The 9,101-nt window shown below is 43.3% G+C and overlaps 1 protein-coding gene and 1 pseudogene across 1 annotated transcript in view; both read left to right on the top strand.

Annotated features, from left to right (window-relative positions):
• The first annotated feature begins 5,476 nt into the window (after positions 1–5,476).
• On the top strand, positions 5,477–7,807 carry LOC115169707 (DNA replication licensing factor MCM6-like; annotated as a pseudogene).
• A 1,033-nt stretch (positions 7,808–8,840) lies between these two features.
• LOC115169708 (aryl hydrocarbon receptor repressor-like) overlaps positions 8,841–9,101 on the top strand; it is a 33,577-nt gene continuing 33,316 nt past the window's right edge. The window contains exon 1 of the mRNA XM_029725605.1: positions 8,841–9,017. The gene's annotated coding sequence lies outside the window, so the exon portion shown is untranslated. The remainder of the gene's footprint in view (positions 9,018–9,101) is intronic.

Raw genomic sequence — 9,101 nt, 5'->3', positions numbered from 1 at the left:
ACTTTTTCCACAACCAGCTGCACTTCGTTTTATTTTACCTTTTTTTCAATTGTCATTTGTATATATCCATAGAAATGATACCAGCTGATTCATGATTTTGACTGGTTGAGAAACGCTGCCTTCCTGTCTGTCTCGTCCCGACACATTCATTACTATGAGACAGATGGAGATCGAATTTTAATATTTTAACAATTTTGCAACGTCGGAGAGACAGACAGCAAGGTTAATACAAACCTCACTCTGCTCCATGCTTCCAGGTGATTTTATTTCTAACAACTTTTTGACCTTTAGGTCTTCGTCAGGCATTCATATCAAATCAAATTTTACTAGTCACATGCGCCAAATACAACAGGTGCCTTTACAGTGAAATGCTTACTTACAAGCCCCTAACCAACAATACAGTTTCAAAAAAATACAGATAAGAGATAAAAGTAACAAGTAATTATAGCGCAGCAGTGAAATACCAATAGCGAGACTATATACAGGGGGGTACCGATACAGAGTCAATGTTCGGGGGCACCGGTTATTTGAGGAACTATGCACATGTAGGTAGAGTTATTAAAGTGACTATGCATAGATGACAACAGAGAGTAGCAGTGGTGTAAAAAGGGAGTGAGAGGGGGGGCACTGCAATAGTCTGGGTTGACATTTGACTAGATTCAGTTCAGGAGTCTTATGGCTTGGGGGTACAAGCTGTTTAGAAGCCTCTTGGACCTAGACTTGGCGCTCCGCTGCCGTGCGGTAGCAGAGAGAACAGTCTATGACTAGGGTGGCTGGAGTCTTTGGCAATTTTTAGGGCCTTCCTCTAACACCGCCTGGTATAGAGGTCCTGGATGGCAGGAAGCTTGGCCCCAGTGATGTACTGGACGTTCGCACTACCCTCTGCACTGCCTTGCGGTCGGAGGCCGAGCGGTTGTCATACCAGGCAGTGATGCAACCATTCAGGATGCTCTCGATGTTGCAGCTGTAGAACCTTTTGAGGATCTGAGGACCCATGCCAACATCTTTTCAGTCTCCTGAGGGGAATAGGTTTTGGCGTGCCCTCTTCACGACTGTCTTGGTGTGCTTGGACCATGTTAGTTTGTTGGTGATGTGGACACCAAGGAACTTGAAGATCTCAACCTGCTCCACTGCAGCCCCGTCGATGAGAATGGGGGTGTGTCGGTCCTCTTTTTCCTGTAGTCCACAATCATCTCCTTTGTCTTGATCACGCTGGGGGAGTGTTTTTTGTCCTGGCACCACACAGCCAGGTCTCTGACCCCCTCCCTATAGGCTTTCTCATCGTTGTCAGTGATCAAGCCAACCACTGTTGTGTCATCGGCAAATTTAATGATGGTGTTGGAGTCGTGCCTGGCCGTGCAGTCATGAGTGAAAAGGGAGTACAGGAGGGGAGTGAGCACGCACCCCTGAGGAGCCCCTGTGTTGAGGATCAGCGTGGCGGATGTGTTGTTACCTACCCTTACGACCTGGGGTCGGCCCGTCAGGAAGTCCAGGATCCAGTTGTAGAGGGAGGTGTTTAGACCCAGGGACCTTAGCTTATTGATGAACTTTGAGGGCACTATGGTGTTGAACACTGAGCTGTAGTCAATGAATAGCATTCTCACATAGGTGTTCCTTTTGTCCAGGTGGGAAAAGGCAGGGTGGAGTGCAATGGAGATTGTATCATCTGTGGATCTGTTGGGGTGGTATGCAAATTGGAGTGGGTCTAGGGTTTCTGGGATGATGGTGTTGATGTGAGCCATGACCAGCCTTTCAAAGCACTTCATGGCTACAGATGTGAGTGCTATGGGTCAGTAGTTGTTTTGGCAGGTTACCTTAGTATTCTTGGGCATAGGGTCTATGGTGGTAAAACTACTATGGTAAAAGGGACTACATAGGGACTACTATGGTAAAACATGTTGGTATTACAGACTCAGACAGGGAGAGGTTGAAAATGTCAGTGAAGATATTTGCCAGTTGGTCAGCGCATGCTTGCAGTACACATCCTGGTAATCCGTCTGGTCCTGCGGCCTTGTGAATGTTGACCTGTTTAATGGTCTTACTCACATCGGCTGTGTAGAGCGTGATCACACAGTCTTCCGGAACAGCTGGTGCTCTCCTGCATGTTACAGTGTTATTTGCCTCGAAGCGAGCATATAAGTTATTTAGCTCGTCTGGTAGGCTCGTGTCACTGGGCAGCTCTCGGCTGTGCTTCCCTTTGTAGTCTGTAATGGTTTGTAAGCCCTGCCACATCCGACGAGTGTCAGAGTCGGTGTAGTATGATTCAATCTTAGTCCTGTATTGATGCTTTGCCTGTTTGATGGTTCGTCGGAGGCCATATCAGGATTCCTTATAAGCTTCCGGGTTAGAGTCCTGCTCCTTGAAAGTGGCAGCTCTAGCCTTTAGCTCAGTGCGGATGTTGCCTGTAATCCATGGCTTCTGGTTGGGGTATATACATACAGTCACTGTGGGGACGACGTCATCAATGCACTTATTGATGAAGCCAATGACTGATGTAGTGTACTCCTCAATGCCATCGGAGGAATCCCGGAACATATTCCAGTCTGCTAGCAAAACAGTCTTAGCATCTGCTTCCTCTGACCACTTTTTTATTGATCTAGTCACTGGTGCTTCCTGCTTTAATTTTTGCTTATAAGCAGGAATCAGGAGGGTACAAGTATGGTCAGATTTGCCAAATGGAGGGCGAGGGAGAGCTTTGTATGCGTCTCTGTGTGTGGAGTATAAGTGGTCCAGAGTTCTTTTTCCTCTGGTTGCACATTTAACATGCTGATAGAAATTTAGTAAAATGGATTTAAGTTTCCCTGCATTAAAGTCCCCAGCTGCTAGGAGCGCCGCCTCTGGGTGAGCATTTTCTTGTTTGCTTATGGTGGAATACAGCTCATTCAATGCTGTCTTGGGAGTGGAAGGTCCTATATATAGGGGCAACACTCAGTGACATCACTTCCTGAAACAGGAGGTAAAAAATATATAACATAGGTTCACAATGTTAACATTCAATGTATCAAAATATATGATCATACACAAGGAATGTGATCAATATTTACAATAATGTAAAATGAAACATCCCTTTCTCAGGACCCTGTCTTTCAAAGATAATTTGTAAAAATCCAAATAATTTCACAGATCTTCATTGTAAAGGGTTTAAACACTGTTTCCCATGCATGTTCAACAAACCATAAACAATTAATGAACATGCACCTGTGGAACGGTCATTAAGACACTAACAGCTTACAGACGCTAGGCAATTAAGGTCACAGTTATGAAAATTTAGGACACTAAAGAGGCCTTTCTACTGACTCTGAAAAACACCAAAAGATAAATGCACAGGGTCCCTGCTCATCTGTGTGAATGTGCCTTAGGCATGCTGCAAGGAGGCATGAGGACTGCAGATGTGTCCAGGGCAATACATTGCAATGTCCGTACTGTGAGACGCCAAAGAGCATGCTACAGGGAGACAGGACGGACAGCTGATCGTCCTCGCAGTGGCAGAACACGTGTAACAACACCTGCACAGGATCGGCACATCCGAACATCACACCCACGGGACAGGTACAGGATGGCAACAACAACTGCCCGAGTTACACCAGGAATGCTCAATCACTCCATCAGTGCTCAGACTGTCCGCAATAGGCTGAGAGAGGCTGGACTGAGGGCTTGTAGGCCTGTTGTAAGGCAGATCCTCACCAGACATCACCGGCAACAACTTTACCTATGGGCACAAACCCACCATCGCTGGACCAGACAGGACTGGCAAAAAGTGCTCTTCACTGACGAGTCGTGGTTTTGTCTCACCAGGGGTGATGGTCGGATTCGCGTTTATTGTTGAAGGAATGAGCGTTACACCGAGGCCTGTACTCTGGAGCGGGATTGATTTGGAGGTGGCGGGTCCGTCATGGTCTGGGGCGGTGTGTCACAGCATCATCAGACTGAGCTTGTTGTCATTGCAGGCAATCTCAACGCTGTGCTTTACTGGGAAGACATCCTTCTCCCTCATGTGGTACCCTTCCTGCAGGCTCATCCTGACATGACCCTCCAGCATGACAATGCCACCAGCCATACTGCTCGTTCTGTGCGTGATTTCCTGCAAGACAGGAATTTCAGTGTTCTGCCATGGCCAGCGAAGAGCCCGGATCTCAATCCCATTGAGCACGTCTGGGACCGGTTAGATCGGCGGGTGAGGGCTAGGGCCATTCCACCCAGAAATGCCCGAGAACTTGCAGGTGCCTTGGTGGAAGAGTGGGGTAACATCTCACAGCAAGAACTGGCAAATCTGGTGCAGTCTATGAGGAGGAGATGCACTGCAGTACTTAATGCAGCTGGTGGCCACACCAGATACTGAATGTTACTTTTGATTTTGACCCCCCTTTGTTCAGGGACACATTATTCAATTCCTGTTAGTCACATGTCTGTGGAACTTGTTCAGTTTATGTCTCAGTTGTTGAATCTTGTTATGTTCATACAAATATTTAGTTTATATACATACAAAATATTCAACTAGGATAAAAAAATAAAATAATAATTGACATTTTTTAACTATAAAAACGGTTTCAAGTCGAACTCATCATTAACGCCAAGAGGAGACAGTGTGTTGAGCCTTTCCTAAATTAGCCATGGATGGAGATAGGGATTTGGACTTGCATTTTCACTTAATTTTCCATACTTGCCAATTAATATAATGGCTACTCTGATCCAACCATAAATTCATGCATTGTGCCCCTCTCCTGAGAGGATGGAAGTTCAATATGTAGCGAGATGCTGAAGGCTAATGTTAACTAGTTAACGTTGCCCATGAAAGGAAGTTAGGCTAGCGAGCAAGCATTTTAGCCAGGTTGCCTAGGACAACAAAAAATAAAAGCATGTACTGTATGACGGCGTGAACATGATTTGTTGTACTTACGCACTCACATGCAGAAATCAGAACCATGGACAGCCACATCATATGTAGCATACATTGATTGGACTAAATTGTTTAGTCCAATCATAGGTGATTTGATGAGGTTGAAGTTGAAATAGTGCTGCAATAGTGGAGGCAGCTTGTATTAGTCACATACACATATTTAGCAGATGTTATTACAGCAAAATGCTTGTGTTCCTAGCTCCAACAGTGCAGTAGTATAGCAATTCACAACAATACACACAAATCTAAAAGTAAAAGAAAGTAAAAGGACAGTTAAAACTGTTATAAAATGCACTGCCTAACCTGAAAAAAATATGTTTAATATTCCTTGTTGCAGGAAATGACGAGATCAAGCGTGGAATCCTACTGATTCTCTATGGTGGTGTTGACAAGACGACCATGGAGGGCACATCTCTCAAGGGGACATCAATGTTTGCATCGTTTGCGACCCCAGTACCGCCGAGAGACAGTTTCTTAAGTAATCCACCAAGCACTATCCTATTTGTAACCAACATATAAGTTACTTGAAATTGAAGATCAAACCTGTGATCAAAGCTTTAACAGAAGCATTTGGAGTTTTTTACTAGTGTTGCGTAGGCAGTCTTGCTGGTCCCTGGAGGTCTCATTATTCCTCATAGCAATGTAGCATGTTACATGTTTGGAGTAGTATCTAGTGAGAGACTAGCATTGCATGCTGTGGATGGCAGCTGCCAACCCCATCGATGGGAGATACAACCACTTAAATCTCTGAAACAGAACGTCAACATGTCAGAACACATCATTTTCAGATTTGACCTCTTCGTCAAGTTGATTGATGAGTGCAGTGAGGTAAAAGCAAAACCTTCCCTTTTTCCCTAACTTTTTCAGCACCTGCAGTAAGCCCATATTGAATGGAAATGTGTGTTTCAGAACCCTTTGAGACCTTTGCATATGCATTTTCACCTTTGTGTGACTTGTGGTATTGGTGACAAATGATGTCATAGCCAGACGTATTGTAGATCTGCGCTGTAGAAACATGGAATCTGTAGAGCGAGTCTACGCCACTGATGAGATCCAGAGATACATATTGTTTACTCTACAGTTTCAACCAAAGGTAATAATTGCCCTTGTTCTATTGGTGTTCCTTATGTGTTGGGCTGTTTAGATGCAGCGTTCAGTGAGATCTACATACCATAACATGCTTTCTGTCCCGTTGTAGGTGTGGTGCACGTTGACCCCTGATCACCTCGGAGGCCAAGGAGTTGACACACAACATCTGTGTCAGAGTGACAGCACCAAGCCAGCCTGGTGTATCATTGTCAGGCAGCTAGATAGCATGCTCCGACTGTCTGAGGGCATGGCCAGGCTCTACTGCTCAGATGAGGCTGGTCAGACACCTACTACTGAATTTTACATTCCCATATATATAGGCCCCTATACATTGTAGAGTAAACTCCTGTATTTTTATGTCTTCATTGCTTGTTAAAATATAATAATTATGGTTGTTGGTGTAACAGAGGTGGTGCAGTGAATTTTCTCACATAATGAGTAAGCTTACATGATATCTGAAGAGTTGCACTGACAGTACAACACACATCTTCACCCTTTTATTTTGACTTTTTAAAGGTGCATCCCAAACGCGTAAAGTAGGCCTTCTGACTGCTGAATAAGTCTGTCATCAGTGTCGACTCCCCAGACATCAACTTTGACCAGGAACAAGACGACAATGGGGAAATGAATGGAAGGAAACAGTCACTTTCACCTTTTTGCAACAATATATTTATTGACAATGATACATTTACACATATAAAATTGTCTCCCTGTGTTCTCCATATCAGAATGACTTGATAGATGAGGCTGTGAAGGGGACAAACGGCACTAATAGCCATCATGCAGAGGAGCCTATGGACATAGACCATGGGGCAGGCAGACCTGAGAAGACCAGCACTGCCAAGCCTGCTCTCAAAATGACCTTCGCTGAGTATAGGAGGGTCTCCAACCTCATCATTCTGCACATGCAGAAGATGGATGATAGTAAGAGTTTAAACAAACTGAAAGCATCCTTTATTTTCAATTTAGTTGAATTAAAAGGATACTAGTTTTGTCAACGTTTAACAAAATGTTTAATTCTTACAGTTGACGAAGAGTCCTCACTGACGAAGTGCAAGCTGATTTAACTGGTACCTGAAAGAGATGAAGAGTGAGATCGAGTCAGAAGCCGAGATGGTTGCCAAGAAGTATCTGATTAAGAAAGTGCTTCAGAGACTAATCCATTATGTAAGTAAAGCATTGGAAAACAAGACACACTAAGACCATCTTAAATATTTGACTGTTACATTTATGGTATTGACCTTTACATAATGCAGCAGGATTTGTACAATTTGTGAGTGAGTGACATGCTCTGTTCATGTGTTCATTTAAGGACCACTTCATCATAGAGTTAACGAAGACTGGGCTGAAGAAAGTTGGTGTTGAGGGAGAGGAACCTGTGGAGGAAGAGGACCCCTTCTTAGTGGTCATCGCCAATTACATCCTGGAAGACTAGGTAGGGTCCACGTCCACCTCAGCCGTAGATATTGTGGAAAGGGTCATTTAATTCAGGCTTATTTGAAAGTAATTTGTGATTGGAGCTACAATAGCCTACTGTTCACTTGGTGTGCTGACATGTTGCTATTGACTGTCAATGTACTGTATCTAAAAAAAGTTATGTAGAATATGAAATTAATACACTTTTGTCATGCTGCTCATCTCTGCATTTCAGTAAATATATTTTTTGCAATGAGTTGCGCTCACCAGGTGGCGCACTTTTACCTATCATCGCACTGGTGCCTCAGAGTTCAGGCCAATGGTTCAGGGCATGTCAGTTGGACTATGGGGACATTGAGGGGACAGGGTTTTTTTATAGGGAAGAATATATGTTTTTTGTTTATCTCTGATATGCATGGAACATTGGTTCTAAAGAGGTATTACTACAAAATTCTGTATATATATTTTTTATCGACAGAATATGATACATTTAGTCTGTGGGCTCCCGAGTGGAGCAGCGGTCTAAGGCACTGCATCTCAGTGCTAGAGGCGTCACTACAGACCCTGGTTCGATCCCAGGCTGTATCATAACCAGTCGTGATCGGAGTCCCATAGAGCGGCGCACAATTGTTCGGGTTAGGGGAGGGTTTGGCCTGGGTAGGCCGTCATTGTAAATACGAATTTGTTCTTAACTGACTTGCCTAGTTAAATAATAAATATTTACTATTTTAGAATGGATTTGTCTTATTTCAAACCCATTGACCCTTCGTGATGTGTTGAATCATGCACTATCCCTCATCTGATCTTGACGATGCAATGAAATGGCATATCATCGACTTATAGCATAGCCTAAATGCACAAAGATTCAATTTATTACAATAATATAGGCTATGTTTTACAGAAAAGTTCATTTAAGCTACAGTAGCACATCCAATAATTTTTTTTATACTCAAACATTTATTTTAGAACAAAAATGGATACTCACCCTGTTTTAATTTGAATTCAGTGTCTTGTCCATTTCTCTCCGCAGGCAAGTAAAGATTTAGAAAAATATGTGAGAACATTAATAAAAATGTAGTCGAATATCCTTCAGAAAAAGGACATTCTATTCCGCTTCCTTTCCAAACGTCAATGAATGGGAATAGTGCATATAACTATAACCTACATTACTACTATTCAATTTGCAGGTGACCATTTACATTATATGTAAATATTAAATAATATCTATAATATTAAAGAGACCCTCGCTCCTTGCCTTCGCCGCGGAGAAGTGTGCCGTACGACCACCTGCGCACAACTGTTTTTGCGTCTCGTCCCAGATCGCATCGCAGAGAGTTGCGTGCGAAGGGCATGCCAGGTCATTGGGATAAATTCGCCACCTGAAATACGAGGAAGTTAACGCCACCCAATCGGGTCTATATAACATCAACCACATCCCTGCCAAGAGGACCGCGGACTGATAAACCACATTTGTAGAGAGCTGTGTTGTACCGTATGCTACAGTTTAGGTTTTTATGCAACTTTATTTACAGAATAGTATAATTCAATTCTCTAGGTTGTTGACGACTACTACCGATTTCCTTTTGATTTGCAAATTGATTGGAACAGTCTTTAGGTGAGTTGTATTACATTTGAATACAGTGTGCAAGTTAATAGATGTGTTAATATTTTTTTGTGGATCAGTCGTACTAATTTCCCT

The sequence above is a fragment of the Salmo trutta genome, chromosome 31 (genome assembly GCF_901001165.1).
Source record: "Salmo trutta chromosome 31, fSalTru1.1, whole genome shotgun sequence".
Classification (NCBI taxonomy): Eukaryota; Metazoa; Chordata; class Actinopteri; order Salmoniformes; family Salmonidae; genus Salmo; species Salmo trutta.
This window is presented reverse-complemented; position numbering and strand designations above follow the sequence as displayed.